The sequence below is a fragment of the Nuphar pumila genome, chromosome 6 (assembly GCF_984573655.1).
Source record: "Nuphar pumila chromosome 6, dmNupPumi1.hap1.1, whole genome shotgun sequence".
Classification (NCBI taxonomy): domain Eukaryota; kingdom Viridiplantae; phylum Streptophyta; class Magnoliopsida; order Nymphaeales; family Nymphaeaceae; genus Nuphar; species Nuphar pumila.
In genome coordinates this window covers 35,397,886-35,412,344 of record NC_143254.1, presented here as the reverse complement: position 1 = coordinate 35,412,344, position 14,459 = coordinate 35,397,886, and the positions used below count along the sequence as shown (strand labels likewise).

Sequence of the window (14,459 nt, the reverse complement as noted above, 5' to 3'; positions counted from 1 at the left end):
AGTTGTAGACTAGTGAAGGGCCATCCACCGGTCGCACCTTGCCTAACGACCTAGCATCGAATGAGTCAATTGGCAGGACCCTAACCTGCTGGTCGGAGCCTTCCTTGCCTTCTCTTTTTTACAATAAAAAAGAGAAATTCATAATTGCCCTGCCATCCACCACACTCAGTCAACACCATCTCTTTCTCCTTCCATCACTTCTCTACCACACTGGTGGAGCCAGGTTGAGGCAAGGGTGGGCAAGTGCCCATCCTAACTAGAAAACCCCACCAATATGGGGGTCAAGGCCACCCTAACCTAGTGAAAATCGGGTCAGTGTCCACCTTGATGAGAGATCGGGTCAGGGTGGGTACCACCCACCCCAACCTCTTTTTCGTGTCCCATGCTTGACCCTGATTCCCCCTGCCCCTCTCTCTCTCTCAACTTTTGTCAAAGTTTGCCATTCAATGGGCCTCTTCAATGCATGCCAACATTGGGTCATCTTCTTCTTGTTTCTCATCATCATCATCATCATCATCATCTTCTTCTTCTCTCCATTTGTTTTTTTTTAATTATTTCATAAATCATGAATGAATGCTTTACATGGTTTCAATTTTAGGGGTTTTATTTATTTTTTCAATAATCATAATGCATGATGTTTGTTAGGGCTTAAGTCTTTATTTAGTTTTTATTTGTAAATAACATGAATGTTTAATTAGGATTTTTATGTTTTCTTAATTTAGGCATGTAATGAATGCTTTATTTTGATTAGAATATTAAGGGTTTTACTTTTCTTTTTCAATTACCATAAATCTATGAATGTTTTAAGAATTAGAGTATTGATTTTGGATTTTTTTTTCAAATGACATGAAAGTTTTCTTAAGGTTTAGTTTTTTTGTATTTTTTACTTGGTATTAAATTAATTAAACTTGAGAATAGATATGCATTAACTCAATCTCGCTACATTGAGAAAATTAAAAAAAAATAGAATTATTATGATTGTAAGTTTGTTACTAATATGCTTGATCACAGTGTTAAGCTAGCAACTAACACTGAAAGAAGTATTTTTCAATTAGAGTATGCAAGTATTATTAGCAGTATCAGGTATGTTATAAATGAAACTAGACAAAACATAGCTTTTAGCACGAGAAAGTTGACTTGATATACTAGTAATTTTGGACAAGAGCATTGGGATGCTATCTATTGATTCCTGAAGTACTTGAGATGAACTCTAGATTATGGGATATTCAATGAGAATAAACCCATTGTACTTGAAAGGTACAATGATGCAAATATAAATATAAATTTTAATGAGTCATTATCCATGAGTGGTTGGATATTGATTCTTGGCTTTAGCTAGTATGAAAGCTGAATAACTAAATAATCTCTTAATGAAGATACTATTAAGATATAATCTAGAACCCCTAATAGCTATGCATTGTGATACTCAAACACTATATATTATGATTTCATTAGTGAAATGTTTGATTTTTATTATCACTTATCAAACCCCTAAATTAGGATTCAAGTTTTCCATTTTGGATTTTGAAATGAAATGAATATTTAATTAGGTATTATTGTGTTTCTTTTTTAATCAACATTAAACATGTTCTATGAATGTGGGCTCAATTTTGGTTAGAATTTAGGGGTTTTATTTTTTTAATTAATGTATATGTGAATGCTTTTTTTTTTTATGATTTAGGGTTTTGATTTAGTTTTTTTTTTATAATAACATAAATGTTTGGTTATAGTTTGAGTTTTTTAAAACTGCCACTAGGCATATTCTTTGAATCATAAATGCTTGTTTCTAGTAGAATATTAAGGGTTTTTATATCAATCAACATAAATTCATAATTTATGATATTTGTACGAATTAGGATTTTGAAATTTTTTATGAACATTTAATTATGATTTTAAGGCTTTTATGTGTTTTTATTTCTCAATTAGAATTAAGCATGAATCCATGGATAATTAATGCTTGATTTTGGTTAGAATATTAGGGATTTTGTTTTTTTTTTATTTTTATATCAATTAACGTAGATGAGAGATCCATGATTTTTATCAATTACTAATTTTTTTATAATCAGTAATGAATCAATTATGAATTATTTTCCAAATATAAAAAAAATTTGATGATGTCAATTATAAAAAGTATATTTTAGAATAATTGTTTATTTTTTTTGAAAATATATTATTATTATTATTTATTAATATTTTTTTCTTTTTTACTATATATTTGTGCCCACCCTAGTTTAAATTCTTGGCTCCGCCTCTCACTACAAGAAAAATATGGATTAGTGACAGACACTATCCGTCGCTAATCCATCATTAAACAGTTTAGCAATGGATTGGCGATGGATAGCGTCTGTTGCATATTTCTCATCGCTAATTAGCAACAAAACTGATTTGTCGTTACTTTCGTCGCTAATTAGAGATGGATTAGCGATAGATCATGTCTATCGCTAATTCATCACTAAATAAGCACGAAATTAGTTTTATGATAGATTATATTATGTCGCTAATCCGTTGCAAAATTTTAAAAAAAATTTAAAAAAAAGAGCCTGGAGGCGTGCACCTCATATGCCTTGAGGCACACGCCTCGAGGCAAGGAGCAAGAAGTGGCTATGAACAAACATTTTTTTTACACATAACATATACATTTTGCACATCTTAAAGGCTTGAATGACAACTAGAATCCATCAAACTCCTCGTGCAAATCTAATGACAATTCTTCGTAGCCATAACTCGTATATCACCATGTAAAAAGCATCAAAATCAACTAGATTCGAATGCCACTGGAAATGCTTTCTGACCCTCACCACATTCCTCTGCAATCTCACGTACTCTTACAAACTCACTCCCTGCAGAACTCTCTTCAACAATGGAATGTCTAATGTGGCGACAATTAGAGAGAAGCTCTTCCAATTGATTATATCATCAAAGGGGAGATCATTGTGGTTAGAAAACAATATTGAAATTAAAGGGAGAAAAAGAATTAGCTAATAGCCTAATATAGTAAGCAAGTCACGAGGAAGAAATTGAGAGAAAACCAGAGGATTATTATTCTTTATCGCCCTTGCTTGCTTCTTTGATCTCATCGATGCCATCATCCTGACGAGATAATATAAGATGAGATTTGTTAATAAGGGAAAAGAATGAAGAAACCAAAACCCTAACAAAATTCAAAAAATATGGCAAAACTAAGGAAAATAAAAAATGTAAAAAACAAAAGGAGACGTCCAGAGGGTGAGGTTGTCTCAGAGGAGCTGCATAATGAGGGTGCTATCCTTGTAGGATTCCTCGCCCAACGTATCCAACTCGGCGATCGCCTCATCGAACGCCTAAAGAAAAACCCAAACAAAGATGGACAAGAGAAAAATCCGTGAAACCCTAACCCTAATCAAAGGATCTAGAGAAAAGGAACAAGGAATTTAGGGGTTTTGCAGCAAAATCCGATAAAAGATCGGCTGGATCCGACGATCGCTCACCTATTTTGCCAAGGTGCAAGCCCGATCCGGCGAGTTCAGGATCTCGTAGTAGAAGACAAAGAAGTTGAGAGCGAGGCCGAGGCGGATCGGGTGCGTCAAAGCTAGGTTAGCGTTAGCGATCTCCTGAAAACACCAGAAAACAAAAAAAAAAAACACAAAAAGAACTCATAAATCAAGCGATCGAAGAGGGACACATCACGAAAACACCTAGAAAACAAAGAAAATCATAACAAATATCCAAATGAAGCGATCAGAGAGAGAGAGAGAGGGAGGGACGGACCTGGGCGTATTTGTAGGCGGAAAGGGTGTTCTCGACGACCTCCTTCCGCTTGGCGCCGGTCTTAAACTCGGTGAGGTATGTAGCGGTGTTAGTCGCCCTTCATCTTGAGGTAGAAGGCCTTGGAGTTGGAGGCGGTGGCAGAGAGGACAAGGCGACCGTCGAGGAGGCGGAGGATTTCGTCGCAGATGGAGCAGAGCTCAGACTCGATCTTGACGCGGTAACCGTGGATGGCGGATAGATGGTCATTGTTGCCGCGACTCTCCTCCTTCTGCTTGATGGAGGATATAATGCGCCAGGAGGCCCGACGCGCGCCAATGACGTTGTTGTAGGCATCGGCCTTTCCTGGGGTGAGTGTCCATCCGGGCCACCCCTTCCTCTGAGGGGCGAACATCCTCCCGAGGCCGTCCTCTTCCCCGTCAGGCTGATTTGAAAGTAATCAGAGAGAGGGGAGGGAGAATTTCACGTCCTAAGAGAGCCATTTTAAATGGAAAAGTAGCGACAAAATTTTTTTGTCGCAAAATCCATCATCAATTAGCGACGAAAAAATTCTGTCACCAAATCTGTTGCTAAGTGCGATGGGTTTTGCGATAGAATATTTTCGTCGCTACTTAGCGATGGATTTTGCAACGATTTTTTTTGTCGCAAAATCCGTCGCTAATTCCAATTTTAAGGACGACTAATTTTCTCTAGCTAATCCGTCACTAATTTACGATGAAAAAAATCCGTCACAAATTTTCATCGCTAATTAATATTTTTTTTGTAGTGTCTGCACCAATCCATCCTCTTTCCCAACCCTTTCCTCTTTGTTCCCCTCTTCTTTCTAGCAGCCACCACTATTTCCTCCTTCCCTTCATTCCCCTCCATCGTCACTACTTGACCGACGACACTCCTGCCTGGCGCCTGAGAGGCCACCTGGTTCTCTTTCTTCTTCCCTAACCCCTCCCTCTCTCACTCCTTTTTCCTTCTTGTGAGCAATCTAGACCACCAGCCGTCAAGAAATAGCCAGTGAGGTTTTGCCGACCTTCCTTGTCGGGTGACAACAATCGCTGTCGATGGGCAGCACTACTGGAGACCCTCCTAACCCTAACTCACTCCCATTGCCTCTTTCCCAGGAAGCCGATCAGGTCATGTTGAACATCATCGTGGCCATCGGATTTGCATTTTAAAAAGCTAAAAAGTCAACAAAACCACGTGGCATTCATCCAAAATGCAAACAGGCGGCAATGATGTCGGCATGAGCAAAAACGCTCATCTGCTTCCTCTTTTCCTTCCATCGTGAGAAAGAAAATCACGATAGGTGGGTGAAAATCGGTTCAATACAAATCTGATTCTCATCACCCGGTTCACACTCACCACTTCATGTGCCTGAGGTAAAAAACCGGTTTTGTTAGACAAAATCAGTTTTCAACACAATCTCAAGTCTAAACCACTATTTCAGACCCTAGCCCAACCCAAAATCCCCCAAATGTGCCCCCATCTTGATTTAAAACCTTGTATGAATCAATCGGGCCAATACCAAACACAAATTTTATACAGAATTTAGTCTACTCCTACCTGAAACCATGAAAAATCGACCGGTTATCAACCCAATCTCATGCCCAAACCACTATTTCAGACTCAAGCTTGACCCAAAATCCCCCAAATCCACTCCATCTTTATTCAAAACCTTCTTTGAACCAATTGGGCTAACACCAAACCCAAGTTTGTATCAAATTTAGTCTAGTCCTACCCAAAACCATGAAAAACTTAACTTGGACCTAAACCAAAATCAATTAGATCCAACCCAAGACAAGCCTTCTCATACCCTACCCAATGTCCAAGCCCAACGTCCTAATACCCAAACCCCATTGGATCTATCCCATAATGAACCCTCTCAAGCCATATCTTGTACCCGGATACAAAAGTCTCTTCAGTCCATTTTGCCCAACCCAAATCTCATCCAAGAACAACCCAGCTTAGCTTCTTTTTGGATCAAGCCTACAGTAGACCGATTCAACCTGTTTGATCCATATTGTATTGGAGCTCAAAAGAAGACAACAGATGGTTTGACAAGAGTATTCCCTGATTCCTTATTCTTCTAAGAGGAGGTTGTATTTGACACTTTCAACCAAAGAAGCATGTCCATGTTCACATTGCATGTTGGAGATCCACATCTCGTAGAGTGAAAAAAATTGAAAGAAGTGCAAGGGCATGGTTCAGACTCAAGGGAGAGCGTTCTCCAACCCGAGAAAAAATGACGCAGGAACATGAGCGAGTCACTAGTGGCTCTATAGGGTTCATTCATATCCATTTTTAATATTTGGTTCTTTTATAATTATTTTGTTTGGATCTTAGTTTAGGATTTTGTTTTAAATCTCATTTCATATCAAATCTATCTCATATCCATATTGGTTTTTTAGTCATTGGATCTATCATAAGTCCATATTAGGATCAGGGTTTCTAGGGTCCCTCTTGGTTCATTATATATTCAATGTAGAGAGACATACAAAGAGCTGAATAAATGATAATTGAGTGATTTTAGTTATTTTCTTTACAATTTATGGTAATTTTTTATTTTTCATAATTTCATAATTTTGTAGCTGCCTAGAGTACCGATTCTTGCAGGGTTCAGGAGTGATCCTCCTAATCACTGCATCATCTCGGGGTCTTTGATCTTCCTAAAACCCATGTATTTCTGGCCAGACATGGGGGAGGAGGGGCTGGTTGGGGTTTTGTAGGTCAAGTTCAGTCAGAGGTCCTCGGATCCAAGGACTGAGATCCATAGGATCTTTGATTTGCGTTGGAGTAGAGATCTGAGTCAATCAAGGACATCCTAGATGTCCATATGACACCCCATAAGGTATCCAAGAATTCAAGTGTCAACTCACTTATTTTTCCAAAAATAATATAATTTATTCATCATAACCCACTTGGAAAGAAGGCCTCCGACCTCCATAGATTGTTAAAATTGTCCCTTAGTTCACCTAGTTTCACATCGTGGCATGATATGTGAGTAAGAGTGCAAACTGGTGGAATTTGGGCTGGATCTTGCCAGATCCAAACCCAAATCTAAAATATAAACAGTAGATCCAAATCTGAATTCAAATCTGGAGATAAATTTGAATCCGAATCCGAAATGCATGTGATAATATTGGAAAAAAAAAAGCAAAACAAAACAAGTCATTTATATGTAAAAAATTCAATCAGGTCAGATTTATCTCGAGTTGATCTAAGGTTGGTTTGTTCTCATAGTGATCTGATCTAAAAGCTCGAGCTCATTGTGAGCCCAAGCTAAATAAGCCAAGTACAAGCTGGCTCTTATAAAATATATATATTTTTTCAAAACTGAAAATAAAATATGGACTCCAAACCTATTGAATCAAGCTCAAACTGACTCATTTACAAAACAAATATATTATTTCAACGCTATAAGCAATAGGGTTTGAACTCCCAACCAACTGCTTGTATGCCAAATACTTCAACAATCTACACCTTATAATATAATATATACGAAAAATATATTTTCTTAAGGACCCAATACAAACCGAGCCAAGCTCGGCAAAACACTGATTGTTCATGTTTAGCTTGTTGAGTCTATTTCTCGAGTTTGGACGAGATTTGTTACAAATCACAAGGGGCTCATCTCATTTCCTAGTCCTACCTTATTCGAGTCACAAAATGCTTCACCTGGATACTGATCACATTGGCCGAATAACCATATCCAGATCCAATTTTTTGGTATTTCTGTTTTTCATAAAGTCCAAAGCATCTTAGTATTCTTTGTATCGTTGCATAGAAAATTAACCTCGAAAGGTGTGTATTTGGCACTTATGACCTAGAAGAAGTGGTAAAATATTATGAGCCATAATGAGGTGAAGCAGTTTCTTACACTGCATGTGCACCAGATATGTCTGATGCACGTCTGTGCATATCCTTGGAAATGACAATGCTAGGTTTGGTCTTCCTAGACTTACCACAAACCCCTCACTTTGTCCCTTTCTTTTATTTTTTTCAGTGTGGACTGTGGACATGGCGCATGTCTCTCTTTACCTACAAGTAGGTTTCTGTCTGTGATTTTCTTTGCAGGAAAATAGGTTGAGAAAAACATGGGTGCAAGGGCGGATAGGGACCGAATCTTGCCAAGCTTATATATCCCAGTTTTGTGCAGTCAATCGTAATAAGAACCAGTGGTGCAAGTCCAAGTTGGGATCCTCTCTCATTATATATATATATATATATATATATATATATATATATATATATATATATATATATATATATATATATATATATATATATATATATATATATAGAGAGAGAGAGAGAGAGAGAGAGAGAGAGAGAGAGAGAGAGAGAGATACTGCGATGTGGTAAAAGAAGACTGATATCAAGTTTTTCTATGTAAAGATGTGTAGATCCAAACCCAAATATAGATATGATATACCAAATACAGATGTGATATACAATACAGAACAAAATCCAAAGATGATTCGAATATGTAAATCAGAACCGGATTTGAATACCTTTTAGATCTTACTTTAATGATCCATATTCGAAGGCAAAGTGTGGGATTCGGAGCCAAACTTTTGGAAGATCTCTCTCTCTCTCTCTTAGTAAATTATTGGTCGAGAACCATGGCAACCATAGAGAAGAACAAGCCATATACAAAATGTCAGGAACTAAATGAGGGTCTTACTCAGTGGAGCATCGACTTTTGAAACCAACGGCTCCTATGAGCCACGTAAAGCGCCGTTCACCGTTACACATTTGATCTAAAACAATGTCATAAATCTTATTGTCAGGAAAAGCTCAAGCAAGGGAAAATGACGTGATACTTTGAAATTTCTATTTTTTTAGATAATCTAGGAAAAATTATTGGCAAATTTAAAATATATAAAGTACATAAAAATGGTACATAAAAATAAATAAAATATATCTAATATAAATTTTTTTTGATAGGCAAGCTGGGGTTAGAAGCTGGCACAGGACCCCGCTTACCACATGGGATACCACCTTCAGATATCTAATATAAAATTGTTGTGAGATAAAAGTGCAATATTTATAAAGTATCATGTTTTCCTTTTTATGCTTCAGTATTATATCGGTGAAAATATCATACAAAGAAACATTATTTTTAAAATATCAGTCACATATGTCTAAAATTTGAGTGAACATAAATGCCAAGCGATATATGAGAGACTTCCCTGCAAGAGGGTTATTCCCAGATTATGTGGTTTCATGTTAGAACTTCAGTTAGGGTTCTGCAACTTTCACCAGATCCAATAAAATTGTTGGATCTGAAATTGCTAATGCTGGTTGATGCAGATTCTGACCTACTGAATTTGATTAATTTTTAGAATGAACCCAAAAAAAAAAATTATGGAATAAAAGATACAGTTGACTCTGAGGAGCCTGGTTGAGGGGACCATCACCTTTACAAAAGAGAGGCCTAAGACAATAGGCCAAAAGACTACAAAGAGATGAATCAAACTCCCTTTTGAGGTGGTTGTTTTATAGGGAAAGTTATGATATGCATGTGCTTGGCATTAAAAAGTAATACCGCTTAGAAGTTAATCCCCTAGCGGCTTTAATTTGAGTCCCACGGTGTTTACCTATCTAGTTGAATCAACGAAAAATGTTCTGTTGTTATTTTAAATATCAATGTTATATATATAATATATAAAGTATATGGCTGGCATGGGCATAAAATTTTTTGCAAACCTGTGATGCGCTTCTGGCCCGCTTACCGGCCATAGGGCGCACGTCAATACTTTTTGATGTGCTGAATCATTTCATGGGCCATGTGCACATTTCATGTGCAGCTGCCTAGTAAAAGTTGATCAAGCGCATTTTCAAATGCGTATTCAATCTAGTTCATATCACTTTATATATAACCATCTCGTACCCGTTATCATTTTCGAAAAGAGCATAAATGTGCCTTAGCCCTTCATGTCATGGAGTGTATTGCGATTTCATGCGCGCGCTACAATAAAACCTCGTCACTAAAGGAACAAAACCTTGTGGCCTCCAATCCGAAAACCAGTTGATGATTGAACACCATAACGAAGAGCATCATCTAGACTCATTCCTCGATATTTAGGCATTCACTCGCCTAATCTTGAGTCACCATATTCGGTTAGAATCATCTAAGGTGATCTCTGAGGAAATTAGCCTTAATTCACACACACCTTCGTGCGTCAAAACACTACACGTGAGAAACTCTTACAAGCCGAGAGGTCATTAACCAAATCTCCAAAAACAATATCTTCTGATCCGCTGGTACTGCTTAACCAAACAATGCTCCATGTCTGTGTCGTTAAAAAGACGATATACTGACGATAATACTATTATCTATCGTGTGTCATGCTATCACTGCACATCACCAATCAAGCCAACGCATGCTGCGCATTTCTACACACGATGCATTTTTCACTCAGTAGAGCTCCACACTGCATATGCCCCATTCTGAAGGCTCGGTTCGAGACATTCTCCCCCACCCAAACCATTGTCGTCCTCGACAATGCCGGTGCATATAAGAACATGGTTTTAACTGATATGTCTGTTTTCCTTTATACTTATCTTTGGACTACTTTTTTTCTTCACCCTACTCAACTTGTTCTGGTTCCCATCCACCATCACCGCAATCTTTAACATACCAAGTCTCATTTCTTAATCCGCCTCCGATTACTTAGATAACGATCTTCCACTCTATCAACATCAAACATTCTTTCCTCGTGAGACCTCAGTGCAGTCATATATACAAGTGGGTCATCCTTGCCAGCACGACATACTTGTCATCTTCATGCTCATGGTTGGGGTGCCTTCCGACCTAGTAAGAGCAATTTCAAGCCCTTAGTGGTCCTCCCCGAGAAGGGCGACCACCAATGCGTGCCTCAAGAATATCAATTTTTTTAAGACACCAACTTGCGGTTTTCCAACGGTCCAAACTAGTCCTCAAGTGGGGAGACCTACTTGCATATCACTCAAAGGTGGTGTGAACACCCCAAAATTTTCAAAATTTTCTTAAATATTCCCTTTTTGCCCCTAAATTCATTTTTTTGAGTAAATGAGTCATTTTAAATCTAAATTCCAGTTCATTTCTCTAGCTTTATTGAAATTAAATTCATTTCATATGTTTAAATTGATTTCGGATCTAGATCTATTGTCCAGATCCAAATCTGAGTCTTTTTGTTCAAAATTTAAATTAAAATTATAAAAAATAACAAAAATAGTTTTAAATAAGCTCGGACAGCCCATCCGACATCCGTTTGGGTCCATCACATTGTATTTTTCGATTCGAGTGTCAAAATTGAACATTTTCTCAGTACTTGTGTCCAAAATTTTAGTTCCACCTGTTTTCTTCTCATTGCATTACAATGTTCCCTTCCAACAATATGCTAGATACAGATTTTTTTTTTGTTTGTTTTGTTTCTCTTTCCTTTCTCTGTTGCTAGTATTATCCTAATTCTTATGCCCAGCACATTTCCTTTTACCTCACCTGTACTAATACCCTATCTCATGATCATTAGTAAAGCATGTCAGTTACTACTTTTCCTAAAAGCCTGTAGTTTATAGACGTTGGCCCGAAAAGAAGTTAAGTGTTTGAGAGAATTCTTCAAAGGATGTCGGGATTTAAGAGCCAAGGAAGTCCAAGTTTAAGCTATGTTTAGCCACAGATACTTCAGCAACTCAATTTGATTACTAAGTTAAAGGGGAAAATCCCAGTTCATCCCCTTTTATGCCCAGACTGGTAGAGAAGTGGTGCTGGATTCACTCTTCTGTTTTCTTTGAGATATTTATTTTGATATTTTCAAAACCGAGCATTTGCCAGATACGATGAACAGGTGCTGCTAAGAGTTGAGTACAGGAGGAATACCTCGGAAAAGCATTATATTTTCGCCACTGCCCACAGATCGCAGGCCCGTGTCTGATCTGGAATGCCACAGAATGATATAGTGGTTGTTTCAATCAGTAGCCGCTGGTTTGAAGATGATTGGCCCATGTGAATACCATTATCAGGATGCGTGTAACATGTCAAGTTTGACATAGAAGAGATGGACCACAGGTAAGCATTTCCATCATTCTGTGAGGACAATTTTTTTTTATGGCCTAACAGTTGTAGATAACTTACATCTCCTCTGTTGGCGCAATGTTAACTGCAAAATTTGTCACAACCACTAACCCCTTTAACTATCTCACCTCTGCACATCACAACACAGGGGCCCCATATACCAGCATTTGTATTCCTCTGCTTCGACCTAGAGTTATCTTTTGATTAACTCCACTTCACATGTAGTATTGACTACCATGAATCTTCATTTAGAATCTGTCATGAATGTTTTGTTTTGCTATTGAATGGTTTAAAGTCCTTGTGAAGGCAAATCTTGCATTAGTCTGATTCACAATTCAGGGGATCACCATTGCGCATAATAAACAAAAATCAACTTACCTTGAATATTTGATCTCTAGTATTGTTTTGCTGGGTGAGCTAACTGTCAACAGGGTTGAAATTGGTCTGAAATGTTGCTGTTTCCAACGTGACGTGAGAGGCAGGTTTGGAATTTTAAATGATGATATGTACTCTCCAAGGTAGGTCTTCAAATCAAGAGTTCTTCATCCCATGCCCAGCCAGCAACATCTCAAATTGTCTTAACTTCAGCAAGCCAGGCTAACTTTGATTACAGCTACCTGTTTTGAAATTCAGCTAATGAGTCATGTGTCAAGAAGGTCCTGATTCTTTTAGGTCCAGAAAGTAAACGCTGGTTCATCTCAGCTACAATAAACGAGTTCTACTATGTCACTGGACTTGTTCATTAAGCACAACCCTCCCCCTTTTCCATGTCATCTTTTGCACTATACACGAAAATTGTTGCAGTTTCGTGCATCCATTAAACACAACATATCCTCATTTCCCTTGGAATTTAGATCTCGATTCAGTTAGTTCTTTGGTTAAAGTCCATCCCGGCTCCATACCCAACCCCTTTCCTATCATAAGTCATCTACAACACCTATTCGCTGCAAACTTATTCCCCTGCATATCAATAATATCTCTATACTTGCATAGCAGCGGTATCTCTGCATGTGCACATTTACATTTAGCAGCCTCTCTGCATGCTGCATTTGTACTCAGATTTATCTATCCAGAAATTGCAGGGTGGGCTGCATCCTCTCAAACAGCCCTCTACTGAAGCCATCAACCATATTTCCTCGCACCCCTTACCTTCCAGCAGCCCGCCCTGCCACCTGTGCACCCTTTTCCATGTTTTTGCAGCATCACTACCATTCCATAGGCACCCGTTCCCATTCTTACCATACATATTCCATCTCATCAGTAGATCCAACACCCCATCACAACACTTGTTACAAGTGTTGATCATCAGCATCTTTACCTTGTTAAATCTCCATTTTCTTTTATGAAACAACAACACTTCACACTACCTGTCTATATTTTCAGCCCACTGTATTTCCACTATATATCTCCCGCAAGCACCATTGTGCTTACAACATCATTTATTCTCATTCACCTATATTAAAGGTATGTATGTGATATATATATATATATATATATATATATATATATATATATATATATATATATATATATACTCATATATGTATATATAAGTATGCATGTACATAAAGGCATGTATATAGGTATGTATGTTATTTTTCGTCAGGTATATATTGACATATGAACAATTTTGCCATTGATATCTATATAATGTGTACAATTTTCTTTCATTTTAACTCAAGTGTTTTGCAAGGAATATGTGGAAAATCTCACTACTTGGAGTTGTAAATTCAATCTCATGTATTGTAATAGTTAGATCTTAATGAAAACTTTACATTTTATGTTTTAGATGAGCATTGTAAATGTCATGAATTGCTTGTGTTCATACATTTTTTATTTTATTTTCTCAAATTCTCACGATGGTGAAACACGAATGACACGTGCACCATTTTCGTAATAGGTAATTGATTCTAAGTTGATGACCCATATCAATGACCATAGTCAGGATATGGACAAAACTTAGCATTTTTATCTTTGACGAAATAACATTGGATCCATTTTCAAAATTCATCATATTCCCTTAAATATTTTTCTCCTTTTATCAGAATTTAACTTAAAATTAACTCAAAATATATACCAATGGCCATAGTCAGGGTATATTGAGAATTAATTTCATTTTAAATTCTATAAAAGCACCAAATGTGTTTTATTCTTCACCTGAGCTTAAATATAGATTATTATATAATACATTCAATGACCATAGTGAAGGATGTATTATATCTTCAATCTTATTTTAACTCATTTAAAGAATGGAATAGCTTTTCAAAAACCAATTTCAAAATTCTTCAAATCCATTCATTATTTAGGATAGAATTGCATCATATTTCCGAAATTTCCTTTTTCAAAAAAACTCCAAGTGATATAAATATCTTCCTCAATCTATCTTCAATCCTTATAAAATCCAATTCATCCTTTCATTTTCAAATTCAAATTCATTTTCAAATCTCAAAGTTCAAATTCAAATTCAAATTCAAATCAGGTTTCAAAGTACAATTTGACTTTGAAATTCCAAATTCATTTCATATTCAAAACTCTAAATCAAAATTCAATTTCAATTTTGAGACTCTTGATTCATCTTTTAAATTCCAAAATTCCAAAAATTCAAGGTCTAATTTGACTTTGAAATTCGTTTGTATATTCAAATTCTAAATTTCAAGTTCAA

At 36.8% G+C, this 14,459-nt stretch overlaps 1 pseudogene; it reads right to left on the bottom strand.

Annotated features, from left to right (window-relative positions):
- Positions 1-3,039: 3,039 nt before the first annotated feature.
- On the bottom strand, positions 3,040-10,362 carry LOC149834617 (14-3-3-like protein 16R; annotated as a pseudogene).
- Positions 10,363-14,459: the final 4,097 nt, after the last annotated feature.